General features: G+C 41.0%; 1 protein-coding gene across 13 annotated transcripts in view; it reads right to left on the bottom strand.

Annotated features, from left to right (window-relative positions):
• PRRC2C (proline rich coiled-coil 2C) overlaps positions 1 to 13,070 on the bottom strand; it is a 94,778-nt gene extending 81,708 nt beyond the window's left edge. For 7 of the 13 annotated variants that reach the window (XM_049633931.1, XM_049633933.1, XM_049633934.1 and 4 more), the window contains exon 1: positions 12,842 to 13,070. The gene's annotated coding sequence lies outside the window, so the exon portion shown is untranslated. The remainder of the gene's footprint in view (positions 1 to 12,841) is intronic. The other 6 variants (XM_049633937.1, XM_049633938.1, XM_049633939.1 and 3 more) reach the window with 1 other exon arrangement.
• Positions 13,071 to 15,137: the final 2,067 nt, after the last annotated feature.

Below are 15,137 nucleotides of genomic sequence, written 5' to 3'. Positions count from 1 at the left end.
TGGTCTAAGGGAAATTTGGAAGGCAGTAGTTTATCACAATATAAACACCAACCTTTCCTTTTTTTTTTTTTTTTTAACGTTTATTTATTTTTGAGACAGAGAGAGACAGAGCATGAACAGGGGAGGGGCAGAGAGAGAGGGAGACACAGAATCTGAAAGAGCTGTCAGCACAGAGCCCGACGCGGGGCTCGAACTCACGGACCGCGAGATCATGACCTGAGCCGAAGTCGGCCGCTTAACCGACTGAGCCACCCAGGCGCCCCTAAACACCAACCTTTCAAAATGAAAGGATGACACTCAACACTGGTAACAAAAAGATGGTTTTTATGAAGGACAACCATCATAGGTTGAAAATTATTTGAAAAAAATCTGTGAAAGGTTTCCACATCAAGGCAAGATTAGCTATGATCCCTAAGATTCCTTCAGTCTCAAAAAGTGTAAGATTCTAAGGCCACTCACCATTACATAAGGATTTACAAGTATTCAATACAAAAAAACATTATTTTTAGTGACATTTAAAATCTAGCATATTTCAGTGGTGCCTGAGTGGCTCAGCGGGTTAAGGGTCCAACTTTGGCCCAAGTCATGATCTCATGGTTCGTGAGTTCGAGCCCTGCATCAGGTTCTCTGTCAGCACAGAGCCTGCTTCAGATCCTCTGTCCCCTTCTCTCTCTGCCCTCACCCCCCCATCTCAAAATAAATAAATAATGATTTTAAAAAATCTAGTATATTTGAAAAAACCCATACTTTCACAAATTGCCAATTTGTTAAATTCAACTAAATGCCAATCATCTTTCTGACCACCATGGGCTTCTAAGTATCCAAGCTCTGTTTACCTCTCTTTCCTCATTAATCTTATGGTGAGAATTTAGTTCCTCTGGAAAATGAAGTACAATGTCCCACTGATTTAAATAGTTAACATTAAAAAGAACCTGCAGCCACTTCCAAATAAGCATACTATATACACACAACATATGTTTTATTAAAAAAATAAAGGAAGAATCTCTACTAAGTAATAAGTAATAGTCAGGTATCACATACAAATATAAAAAGTAAACAGATTCTATATAAACTAATTTCTTTGGTCTCTATGACTGACAGTTTTGTCTCTCTTTTTCCTATTTCCCTACATAAATGGTAACATGCTTTTGCCATCTCTCTTTACCAGCTCTCTCTATGCGCTTTCCCGCTGGCCATCTCATCTACTGTTCACTGCTTCGGTAAGGATAATTACCAAAACTCTCCTTCAAACTACAATCTTTAGTGGGAGCCTGGCTGGCTCAGTTGGTGGATGGAGTGTGGCAACTCTTGATCTTGGGCTTCTAAGTTTGATCACCACACTGAGTGTAGAGATTACTTAAAAATTACAAAACAGGGGCGCCTGGGTGGCTCAGTCGTTTGGGCGACCGACTTCGGCCCAGGTCATGATCTCACGGTTCATGAGTTCGAGCCCCGCGTCGGGCTCTGTGCGGACAGCGCAGAGCCTGGAGCCTGCTTCCGATTCTGTGTCTCCCTCTCTCTGCACCTCCCCTGCTCGTGCTCGGTCTCTCTCTGTCTCTCAAAAAATAAATAAGTGTTAAAAAAAATTATTTTTAAAAATTACAAAACAAACTACAATCTGCACGCACACATTTTTAATTGTAGAACAAATGTCTTAATACTTAAGTTTCTTGACAGAACTACAACTCAAAATGCTTGATTCCCCTGTTCAGTAATACAAATATTTACCCAGCGCCTACTGTACCACTATTAGGCACTACTAGGAACAAATGAAAAAGGCATGGTGTCCTCATCAACTGAGTGGAGATAACAGGAAACGTAAGAGGGTTGGAAAAGGCTTCCAAAGGACTGGGAGCGAAGAAAGACAACCAGGCAAACGATGCAGTGACAATCAGTGCTGACACCCCAGGAGAAGCTGGCAACTGGGGCTATAGAATGGTCTTCCCAAGCCTGAGCAGTTTGAAGACTCTCATTATTAATGTCCAGCAGCACATCCAGGAGTGGGAAGTGGAGGGAAACACACAGCAGCTGGAATGAAAAGGAACTAGAGCTGTGCCAGACACGTGTAAAGAAAAGCAAGGGAAAGGAAGACGCTGCCAGGAAAATGGTTAGAGTAACATTTCACGGCAGTCTAAGCCAGAGAGTGAAGTAGAAGGTGGAAGAGGATAAGGAGGAAAGCAGAAGGAAATGCCAATTTTAACGACTGATTAAAAGCCCCCCAAAGAGTAATTATTAAGTGCTGAATCAAGCTTACAAGCATTGCTTTGTTCATTTAATAAAAACAAGAGGAGAAAATGTACTACCTGAGTGAGAAAGCATAAGAGCTTGTGATTGGAATTTAAGGTTTCAGGTGATGACAGGATTTAGAACAGCAAATAACCAGGGAATAGGAATGAAGGAATACAGAATTCTTCACGCTACTTTTACAACTTTTCTGTGAGATTAAAATTATTCCAAAAGAAAAAAGGGAAAACAAAAAAGCTCATCTGCTCTCCCAAATACGTTCTTCTCCCCAACTTCACATAACCACTTTCCCTGACCTCTAGATTTAAAACCTTGAGTAATCGGGGCACCTGGCTGGCTCAGCTGGTTAAGCATCCGACTTCAGCTCAGATCATGATCTCGAAGTTCGTGAATTCGAGCTCCAAGTTGAGCTCTATGCTAACAGCTTGGAGCCTGGAGCCCGCTTCAATTCCTCTGTCTCTCTGCCCCTCCCCCTCACGCTCTGTCAGTCTGTCTCTCAAAAATAAATAAACATTAAAAAAAAAAACCTGAGCAATCTTTCATATTTACATCTCCCACTTCTAACACGAAGAGGGATGTTAAGTTCTAGATGTTCTAATGTAGCAATGTCTCTTGAAGCCTTTTTTTTTTTTTTAATCTGAGCTCTAGAGATGTAAAAACACCAAATTGGGAGTAAGAGCTCAGAGCTCAAGTTACCAAAATTTATCAATGAAGAAACAACTTTAAACAAGTAAAAATAACCTACCCAAAACTCCTAGATGGGGAGAGATAGGGCCAAGATTAAGTCGAAGCTTGACGCCAAAAGCCAATGCCCAAGATAACCTCACCACGTGAGAATCATAATTCAATTTTCATTATAACAGAGATAAACATCAAACCTTTAAAATGTAATGATAAATGTTATTTTAGGCTAAGAGATTCTAAAGACTCAAGTGTTTATTTTCAAATTTACTCCATTACAGTACAGAATAAAATATCAAGGACAAAAAATTATAGTAACAAAATACAGTAATAACTATCAACAAACACATTCCATCTGTTATAAAAATGTCATTTTGAAGTATAATAACATAACGTAAAAAGTCTAAGAATCAGTGTACAAAAGATCGTAAATAAGGGGGGGGCACTCTGTACAGAATTGTTTCCCCTCTCAGAATTCTTACATTGAAGCCCTAACTCCCAACTTGACAGATGGTATGTGGAGATACACGGCCTGTGGGAGATAATCAGGGTTAGCTGAGGTGATGAGGGTGGGGCCTCGTAACGGAATTAAGCTCTTCCAGGAGGAGACACCAAGGCACTCGCCCAGCCACATGGAGACACAGCTAGAAGGCGGCTGTGTGTGGGGCAGGAAGGGAGACCTCGTCAGAGCCTGATTATGCTTGGTCTTCAGCCTCCAGAACTGTGATAAATTCCTGTTAAGCCATCTAGTCTATGGTATTTTCTCATGGCAGCTGGAGCTGACAAAGACGGGATGTATTAACTCCAGAAGACAGCATTCTGTCTATAAAATTTTAAACTAGATTTTCCACTTAAAATAAAAGGGTCTTGCTCTGGGTAAGAGGTTGAACTAGTCAACCTCTAAGTTCACTTCCATCTCCAATGGTTATAACCACTTAGTGATCCTAAAGTTAGAGTGACATCAAATATTTTTAAGATCACATTTGCAGCTATCATAGAAAAGCTAAGAATACTACCATATGTTGAGTGCCTCTACTACAAATAGCACTACAGCATTAAAAATTGTCATTTTTAAAACAAAGTGTAATATAAATAAATCTGTTGGGAGTTCTAATCAGAATGGTAGAAGGGCTGAGGCTGTTCTTAGAAACTGAAACACGTGAATTAAGTTTCTAGGGCAGAATACCCTAAGAATTAGAAAAGATACGCAGCTATTGAATCTTCTGTACCACAAATTACTGTTCTAGCAAAGTTATATATCTGCACATCTACCATTTACTCAATGAAGTGATTCCCAGATCACTCTTTCTGACAACTTATAATATTTTTAAAGTGCTCATATCACAAAACTACTTCTCTTAAAACTGATTTGGTTAAAAAACAAAACTGATTTGGTTTAAATCCCAACTCCAACATTTGGTAGCTAGGTGTTTTCATAGCATAACTGTGGCATATGCATATTATTGGATAAGCATTTCCCTAGTCATTAAATATAATTCTGAACTTTATTTCCTCATCTGTGGGCTATATCCTCTATAGTCTACTGTGAGATTTAATTACCAAAGTGTGTATAAAGCTCTGAAAATGGTGTCTGGCACTTAATAAATGGGTAACAGTGTTTGCAAAACTTACACTTTACAAATAAAAACCAAAGCATAAAAGCTTCTTAATTAACTTTTTTGCAAGCAAGTCTGTTGGATGTTAAGGAGAAAAAGAGAAGCATTCTCTTAAAGATGTTCATTTGACATCATGAACTATCCTAAACTTCAACGAAATGGCACCATAAGGGTTGAAATTTCAAGTTTAAATTTGTAAGTGTAGAGAACCAGTTAGCATCCCTCCCTGCCAAGCACTGGCTCCACTCCTCCACCATTAAAACGTGTATCTTGAGACATGGAAGCCTACACATCTCTCTTTCTCCTACTAACTTTATTCTTCCCATGTTTCCAATCTGTCATAAATATAACTACACAATAAAAAAATTTTCTGGTCAGGAAACCAAGCAATCAGCACTTGTAGGCCATTACTGACTTTTCTGTTCCTCTTCTTCTCTTTCTCCCTTCCTTCCTCCCTCTCTTCCTTTCTTTAAAATCTCTACACCTATCGTGGGGCTCCGATTCATAACCCCATGTATTAAGAGTCACATGCTCTTCCAACTGAGGCAGCTGGAGGTGCCTAATTCTTAATCCTTATTCAACAGCTCTTTCTTCAGCAGGAGAGATACTTTCTCTCCCCCCAATATCCAAAGAGTCCAAAGACTCTGGATCTAGGGTTGGGAGATATTTCATCTTTCTACATTCTGTATCCTGATTCTTGATGCAAGCTACATGGCTCCACACATATTTAAACTCACAGAGTGGTACACCAAAAGATCCAATTTTTATCTGAATTTCAAAAACTCATACAACAATATAACCAACCTCTACTCTGCCAAAAGCCTCATTTCAATAACACCTCTTTCTTTTGAAAACAAAATTTCTCAGGGCACTTGGGTGGCTCAGTTGGTTAAGCGTCTGACTTCTGCTCAGGTCATGATCTCAAGGTTCATGAGTTCAAGCCTTGTGTCGGGCTCTGCACTGACAGCTCAGAGCCTGGAGCCTGTTTCTGATTCTGTGTCTCCCTCTCTCTCTGTCCTTCTCCTACTCGTGCTCATGCTTGGTCTAAATAAATAAATAAATAAGCAAACATTAATAAAATTTTAAAGTAAATGGACTCTTTCATCTTCCTAACCTTCAGAAGTTAATTTTATACCTCCTACATTGTGGCTTCTTCAGTTAAAATCCACATATATAGTCTGTTTCCCAGTTAATGGAAACATTTAATAAGCTACAATACTCACCTTTAAAATACACTGGATAAAGTGGATGAGTACTTGCCCAACTACTTAACCCATCTTAAAAAGTTCTAAGCTTTTTGTTCCTTGGTGACCATTTCTCCAGTCTCCCGATTGTTTTTTATTCTGTTCCAAATGTATCCTGAATAGATCTCCCTAGGAACTTTTCAGAGCATCCACTGGCCTCCACTGGGCCTTTGTGCAAATAGAAAAACATATGCTTCTGGGGAGAAACAGGTACTCCTCTGGGTGAGGTGGTGATGCACGGGGAGAGAGGGGAGAAGTGAAAGCACGATTACCCCAGGGAGGCCTAGCCAGAACACAGGACTCTGAAAGCAGAGCCTGGAGCAGATTTCAGTCCTTGTTGTCTCCTTCAGCCCAGCACATTTGTGCAGTGCACAAACGGCACAACCACATAAAGCAGCCCTACACTTTCAGATCATTCACTAGGAAAGAGGGAAGGAAAATCAATTATTAACTTCTCTAGCCACCCATTCTCCAGCTACATATGCATCCATCCTTTACCTTGCACACTCAAATATTTGGAGGGGATCTCTCAACATCAGAAAACCTATCCTCCCTTTACCTTTTTTAACTTTCCATTTTTCGTGGTTCTCTTTTCTGTTTAAGTATGGTGAATGCTCATGAAATATCAAAGAATATTAAATTCAAAAGACACGTGGAAACACATTTAATGTGATCTTTGCAACAATCCTCTGAGATAGGTGAAATGGAGATTTTCTTTATTTCACAGATGAATAGACAGGTTTCCCCTGCTATCAGAGAGCAAAGCTTTCCTCTGAAACCTTGCGTAAGCTGAAATGGCTACAGCAAAGAAACAATTACCATTAACTCATATGGAAAAATTTTTGTAGCATTCCCAGACCCAACAAATAACCTCTCTTAGGCTTTTCTGATCCCTTAGGAGCCATCTTGCTAACAAATTCACACACACACAAAAAAATAAAGTATAGATGTTCACAAACACAGTTCAAAGCCATGTCCCGATGCTATGTAGTTCCCGAAGGACATCGGTGGCATCACTCTCACTGCCTCTATAATGGCTCACCACTGAATGCTATTGTCACTTTTTGCTTTCTGTAAAAGTGAAAATCTTCTTCAGAATTCTTTCAGGGTGCCTGGGTGGCCCAGTCGGTTAAGCGTCCAACCTCGGCTCAGGTCATGATCTCACAGCTCATAGTGAGTTTGAGCCCCGCGACGGGCTCTGTGCTGACAGCTCAGAGCCTGGAGCATGCTTTAGATTCTGTGTCCCCCTCTCTCTCTGACCCCCCCCCCCCCACCCCCCCGCTTCTGCTCTGTCTCTCTCAAAAATAAAAAAAATTAAAAAAAAGTTCTTCCGGTTAGCAAAAGCGGGTACTTATGTATGTCTTTCATAAAAGCAAAGTGGGATAGTACAAACTTCCAAAAAGCGGGGAATACCTGTACCTAAAATTTGAAGAAGCCACGTTACTTGCCTCTCAAGTTAACAGCAGGCACAAAGGACAAAACATAGGTGACAAAAGGACTAAAACTAGGTGTTTTAACTCACAGTACAGAGCTCATATTGAGCATTCAAGTCACCTAAAAATCAAGAAGTCTCACTACTTATTCCTCCCTGCTTAACCTTTCACCCTCATTACTCGATCTAAATTCTTTTAGGGTCACCAAAGATCTCTCAGCCAAATCCAAAGGCCACTTATATTTTTCTGAACTCTGCTCCATTTGGCTGTAATAATCCCCTTTTTTAGATTATTCTAAATCCACCCTGATTTCTGTGGTGACTTCCTCACTTATTCATTCTTGCCTTCCTTCTTTTCCCACAGATTGTCTTCCGTATCTTGCTACATTTCAGTCTTAAGCAAATACCTCCACTTTGCAGTTTATAATGGAAATGGCTGCCCCAAGTACATAGTCAAGGCTCTAATTTAGATCTCTTCTCCTGTAATGCTGCCATTCCCTGTGATGAATCCATTCCATCCTAGACTTTCATCACTTCTCGCCTTCATTAATTCTAATTGTTGCCTAATCCTATCCAGCATTCATTTCTTGTTGGGTTTTTTTTTTTTTTTTTTTTTTTAAGATTTTTAAGTATTCTCTACACCCAACATGGGGCTCAAACTCACAACCCCGATCAAGAACTGCAAGCTCTACCAACTGAGCCAGCCAGGCTCAGTTTTGTGGTTATGTCCTAAACAGTGGAATACAAGACTACTAATGGTGTATTAGATGATTTTAAATGGTCCGTAGAGGAATATTTAAAATTATGTTTATTTGGGGGCACCCGGGTGGCTCAGTCAGTTAGGCATCTGCCTCTTGATTTCAGCTCATGTCATGATCTCACAGTTCATGAAATCAACCCGAGTTGGGCTCCGTGCTCAATGTGGGGCCTGCTTGGGGTTCTCTCTCTCCACCCCTCCCCTGCTCCCCACTTGTTCTCGTTCTCAAAATAAATAAATAAACATTAAAAATAAATAAAAATAAACTTTAAAAAATGTTTATTTTGAAACATGTTGAAGGGGGGAAAAACTAACACCAAGTAATCATGTATATTCTTTTAAATTCACTTATTTAGGGGTGCCTGGGTGGCTCAGCTGGATGAGCGTCCAACTTCGGCTCAGGTCATGATCTCAGTTTGTGAGTCTGAGCCCCGCATTGGGCTCTCTGCTGTCAGCACAGAGCCTGCTTGGGATCCTGTCCCCTTCTCTTTCAGCCCCTCCCCTGCTCACTCTCTGTTTCTCTCAAAATAAGTACACCTAAAAAAATAAATTCACTTATTTAAAAGACAGTAACTTGAATTAAAGAAAATATTAAAATAGAAGGTTTGAAGATCTTAAAAGACATGAGTGTCTTAAGGTTGGGAAATACTGGCCACTGGGGAATCCATGTTGTATGGAAGTTACACGTTGTATGGAAGCTCTGGGTCAATGGTTCAAATCCCATATACTAACTAAGTAACTTTGAAAGAATTACTTAAACTTCTTTAAATCCCAGTTTACTAGTTGTGTAACAAGGACAAAATAATCTACCTCCTAAGCTTACTGTATAGATCGAAAAAGATAATCTACAAAATTACCTTAGCTCAGTGCTTGGCATGGAAAGTGCTCAACAAATATCAATAATTGCAATTATTCTTTTTTTTAAATTTCTTTTTTAGTATTTTGTTTTTTGTTTTTTGTTTTTTTTTTTTTAGAGAGACAGAGTGCAAGTGGAGGAGGAGCAAAGAGAGAGGTAGACACAGAATCTGAAGCAGGCTCCATCCAGGCTCTGAGCTGTCTGCACAGGGCCCAACATGGGGCTCAAACTCACGAACAGTGAGACCATGACCTGAGCTGAAGTTGGACACTCAACAGACTGAGCCACCCAGGCGCCCCAGTAATTGCAATTATTCTTCATCTCTCTTGGCCATCATGCCTTCACTTGTAATCAACTAGGCACCTGATCTATATTATAGACAATGTTCATATATGGATTTTCTGCCCCAAATTTCCCTTTTCTGCTTGTATGTCTTTATTTTTATCTTCTGGTATAAATCCAAAGATCACATGTCAACTTTTAACATTAATCCTTAAAACTGTGAGCATCTTGGCAGTAGGAACCAAAAGCCATATTCCTCTGACTCACTATGCCTTACAAAATTAAAAGAATCTTTAACGTTTGTTGAATCAATCTAAATTTTAGAAAGGAAAATCGGATGCAAACAAATCTCACAACGCACAGTACATAAACATAAGCTATGTGAAAGCATCTTATGCTATTCTCATGGAGAGGTGGGCAAGGTGGGGGGAGGGTATGACAGGGTATTATTTTGCTCTACTAAGATATCTGTCAGTTGAATCTTAGTTGGTGGGTCTAGTCTTCTATTTTCTAATCTCATTCACTCAATAATAAAACCTAGGTATATGCCAACCACCATACAAGGTGTGGAAGATATGGAAACAGTCTAGTAAAGGAAAACACACTAATATTGGAACACAGGTAAAAAGAAAATGACTACATAATATGCTATGTAAATAATACCCAAGTGGTTTTTTTTATACTAGATGTGCTCCACAAATGTTAACTACATCCCATCCTCCCTTAAGGCAGAGCACCTAGGGGTGAGAACATTACATCACATTGACGGTAATAATTTTATTGCTATCTTGTGTTGACTCTACGTATACTAACCATATAAAAGTTTTTGTCTGCCAACTAGACAACTGTTGAAATTCAGTAATTGTTTGATCTGATTTGCCAGCAAACATGTACACACACAGGCCCTAAAACATGACTGGCATTCTGTTAATCTAGAGCAAAATGACGACTAATGTAACTGGTGAAAAGATCAGTTTATATTTAACCTTTCTGGGACTGGGAAAAAACACTATAGAAAATACACTGAAGTTACCCTCTCGAGAATATTTTCACCCACAAAGATGTCCTGACTGACGCATCAAAGGCTTTATTGAGAAATTTAAAATGTTATGACTCAGAAAACTAACATTAATTCTCAAGCTTCTAAACAACAGTTAACAGTTAACATAGACGGAGATAAGCTATCATTGCGTTACCCTATTCATAAACTGATTCTCACTTTGCTGAAAGTGTGTTAGTCATAACTCAGTGAGACACAACTTCTGGATCTCCTTCACTGTTAAGAACAGGCTTTTGTACCAATTTGTGTAACATTTTATCAATCATCAATCCTTGTCTTACACAAATTTGGCATAAACAGCATCTGAAACAGAAGTTACTCAACTGGCTTACAAATTGAAGTGGGGGGGGGCAAAAGGAAACCACTTGGAGGGAGAGGGGGATATAATATAATCTTCAAAGACATTTTACCAATACGGGTGGTATTAAGGGTAAGGGAGGGAATGAGTCAGAACTTCTGTATTTTCAGCTGTGCTCAACAAACTGAACCCAGGGTTACTGACTGTAGAGCATGAAGAAATCTTTAAGAACAAAATCTAGCACGGAAGTGTAAAAAGAAAGAAAAACTATTTAAATATGCAAAGAATATATACTCCATTCTAAGAATATACAGCTTACTTACTGTTTATGGCAATATTCTGCCAGTCTACTATTAGTTGGCCTTTTACCGTATCCTGAGCACAGTAACAAGCCCTTTACACACATGATCTTTGTTAATCCTGCAGCAAACCTTAGAGGGAAGTACTATTATCATCACCTCCATTTTACAGATGAGGAAATATTCTACCAACAGTATAGGCCAGATCTCAAAATTTAAAGATTATGTCATACTACCTAGTCAAGGGTTTTAACCAACTGGCCTCTACTAGAAAAGGGGAGAAAAATTAGCTTCTATCCCATCCCCAAAGTAGTTACAACCATTTTTTTTAACCTTGCAACACTTTCACCATTGTGTGCAACAATGTTTCTATACTGAAATCAAGCAAAAGAAAAAACTAGGTTAACAATGCTACATCTTCAGTTACCACAGTTCCTAAAATTACAAGAAACAGGGAGGCAGTTTGATGGCCTTACAGCATCCCCTTTCGATTTAGACAGTCTGGGTTTGAATCTCTACCGCAACACGGTAACTGCCTGTGACCTTGGTCACATTAATATCTCTGATTTTATCTCATCTGTAAAATGGGGATGATAATAAGAGCACCTCCCTCAAGTACCGGCTGTAAGATGAGAAAAGATAATGTACGTAAAGAGCTCGTTACTGTGCTCAGTACACAGTAAAAGGTCAACTAATGGTGGAGGGAAAACAGCCACATATGTAAGCTCACCAAACCAAAATATACAAGTAAAAAGCCTGCATTCTGACAAGCCCACTATAAAAAATCAAATTATTATTTGACCACACGCCAAAGACAAAATTCAAAGTCAATCCATTCCTAATTTTCTTAGAGGATCAATGCATTTGAGGTGGGCCAGACACGATGCTGCAGTGCATCTGACACACACCTAAAAATGGCTCCAGTCGGAGTAGCATCTTAATCACCACCAGAGGAGGTTAAATCTACTTTTTAACAAATGCTGGAGTTAGGCTCGGTGGGCGCTTAAGTATCACGCCATCGTGTTTATTTGCAGGAGGAAGCTATCAAGCACTGGATCAAGAATCCTGATTTTTCTGGTGCATTCCAAAGGAAAACCTTCCAGCACAGCCGCCTACCGTACAATTCCAAGGACCCTAGCGAGGTATGAATCTACGAGCCTACGCTGAAGAGCAGCCAATGCAGAAATCCGGGCGGCTTCGGGAGCCAGCAAACATCAGGCATGTTGGAAATCTCAAACAAATCTCAAATCAAGTCAAAACAAATATGCATCCCTTTAAAGGAACTAGACGCATTCCTCTCGGGCAAAGGAACAATTTATCAGTGTTCCCATTGGTCCCCATGCCCTTTTCTGCAAGTCCTGAAGTGGGGCCTTTACCGTAACACCAATAACAGTAACGCTATCTCAAAGAGAGAGAGCTGCAGAGTGGGATTCACTACGCAGGTCAGGGGATGGCGAGGCCTGGGGAACGAAATGACTACCAAACCGTCGTCTGGAGTTGGGGCTGCACGTCCCTAGCGGAAGTAGGGTTGGTCCAGATTCCCCCAAGCGCCTCTCACCGAGTCAGGTCTTTAGCCCGGTCTCTCTCACACAGTGCTCGCTGTAAATTCCACCCTAACTACACACGGAAAAGAAGTAGGCAGTAAAGGCCCCAGATGAGCCCTTGAGCTGTCTGGGGGACGCTTCCCACACATTAGGAAAAAAGCCATTATCCCAAGGACGGGAACCCCCTTCGTTTAGCCGGCTACGCGACTAATCCCCCCGCGGGGCCTGAGCGGGGACCGGGTGGGAGAGAGACCGACGGCTCCGGAACTCCCGCTGCAGACCACATGGGGCGGGTCTGACTCCGGTTTCCCGCTCCCCGACCAGGAGGCCGAGACTTCCCCCAGACACAGACATGATGAGAACCAAAGAGAAAGCGGGGGATGGCTCGACCCAAGGCCGTCTCCCAGCGGCTCCCCAGTCTCTGCCCGCCAGGGCCGGGGTGCGCTCCCACGCCCCAGGCGGCCCCCCGCCAGCCCACCCCGATGGGGCCCGCTTTGATCACAGCTCCTACGCCCTCGCTTTCCTTACCGGCCAGGGCGAGTGTCAAGCGGAGTGTGTCTGCGCACTTCGAGAGTCTCTGCCGCGCTCTGATCGAGGGAAGGGGAAGGGGAGGCGAGGGGTGGGGGGGATGGAAGGACCACCCGACCGGGGAAGCCGAAGCTGCGGATGGACAAACCGCCAAAGCACTTTCGCTGCTTCCCGAGAGGGAGAGAGCGAGCGAGAAAAAGAAGCAAGATGGCGGCTAGCCAGCCCCTACGTACTACGTCATGCCGCGGCGTACGTAAGGCACATCTCCGCAAGGCCGCCCTCCGGCGCAGAGACGGCCCGATCACGTGAGGCCTCCGTGGCGGCCCAACCCCGGCGGAAGGCGACGGCGCCTCCTGCTGGAAGGAGGGAGTTCCTGCAATCGGGGTTCCCGCCGCGGGGTAAGGATTTGCAGGAGCTCTCTCCAGGAATTCTGGAAGAGGCCACGATTGTACACTGATAGGCCTCAGGGAAGGCAGCACTCTTGTAAGTGGTGGATGGGTGTGTGAATTGGTTCAACCGACAGTCTGGCGCTACGTATCAACAGTACGTTATGCATAATCTTTAACCTTGGTGTTTGACAGTATCTTGATATTTTCCAGAAATATGAGTACACAGTATTCATAATACCAAAGGCTGTCCGTTGACAAGAGATAAATAAATGCATTATGATACATCCATATAATGGACTATTCTGAAGCCATTAAATTCAGATTAATACTTAATGATCAGGGAAATGCTTATGCCCTAATATATTTATGCCGTAACTATGCTAGAAACACACACACATACACATATTCATTGAAAAGAATAAAAAATGTACTCTGGATGTTAATAATGGTAAGGTGAACAATAGTTTTCTTAGGGCATTCAGATTTTTAAAAAAGATTTTATGTATGCCTTTCTATAATTTCCATATTTTATCATCACAAATCAGTTTTAATGTGTAATGAAAACTTTGTGAGTCATAATATTGTTATGAGACACAAATGATAAATATGTGCACACATATAGTGTATATAGTGTGTGTGTAACTGTATATGGTATTGTGTTAATTTAAGTTTCATAAAGCATTACATATTTTTTTAGGTTTTAGAATAAAACAAAAACATGTTTTGCTAAGTGCTATGTCATATGGGTAAGTTACTTAATATCTCTTTGATTCAGTTTTCTCATGTGTAAAATGGAGGTAATACCTACTTCTATCTATGTCAACTATACTTCGATTAAAAAGCACAATAAAATGTTTTAAAAAATTTAAAAAAAATTTCTTCCACAAAAAATAAAAATACCTGCTTCTCAAGTTTGTGTTATTTACTCACCAAATATGTATTGAGCACCTACTGTCTATGCTAGGTACTGGGATATAAAGGTATAGAACAATTAAGACATTGGCCCTGGGGCACCTGGGTGGCTCGGTGGGTTAAGCGACCGATTCTTGATCTCAGCTCAGGTCTTGATCTCAGTGTGGTGAGTTCAAGCCCTGTGTGGGCTCCTTGCTGGACATGAAGCCTACTTAAAAAAAATAAAAAATAAAAATAAAAAGACCTTGGTCCTAGGCAACAGTCTAGTGATACAGATCAAATCAAATAATAGGTTTGGATATGTACAACAAAAGAAACAAACAAGATATCAAGATAAAGAATAACCAGGAAGAAGGGCAGGGGGAATTTATTTTAGAAAGTGTGGTCCCTGAGTACTTTTCTGAAAAGGGGCCACTGAAACTGGGACCTGAATGACAAGAAGAAGCAGTAATGCAAAGAGTAGATGGAAAAGTGCTCTGGACCAAGTGAACTGCAATTGCAAAAGCCCTGATCTGGGAAAGAGTTTGGAATGTTCTAGAAACTAGGAGAGGCGTGTGTCTGGAACTTAGTTAAGAGAGTGACACAAACAAGATGAGACTGGAAGGAGAGTCGAAAGCCAGATTCAGAGGAAGCTAGGTTAGGGAGTTCAGAAAGAATGTCACCTAGGAGCAGTGAAAAGCCATTTGAAGGTTTTAAGAAAAGGAGCCACAGGATCTGATTTTACATTTTAAGGAGATCACCAGTAACTGCTGAATGAAGAGTGTGAAAAACAGATTGTGGGGAGGCAAGAAGGGAAGCAAGGAGCTCTACTAGTTAGTAATGAAGTAATTACAGTGGCGAAGAATGACAGTGGTCTGGACTAAGATGGAGGCTGTGAACTTGGAGAGAAGTAGACAGATTTGGCACATATTTTGGAGCAAAAATATACTCGCTTGTGGGAAACGATCACTTCTCCATGTAGGGAAAGAAGAAAAGAATCAATGACAACAGATTGA

Source organism: Panthera uncia, chromosome F1 (assembly GCF_023721935.1).
Source record: "Panthera uncia isolate 11264 chromosome F1, Puncia_PCG_1.0, whole genome shotgun sequence".
NCBI lineage: Eukaryota > Metazoa > Chordata > Mammalia > Carnivora > Felidae > Panthera > Panthera uncia.
The sequence above is the reverse complement of the archived record's forward strand: the minus strand, read 5'-3'. Positions and strand labels throughout refer to the sequence as shown.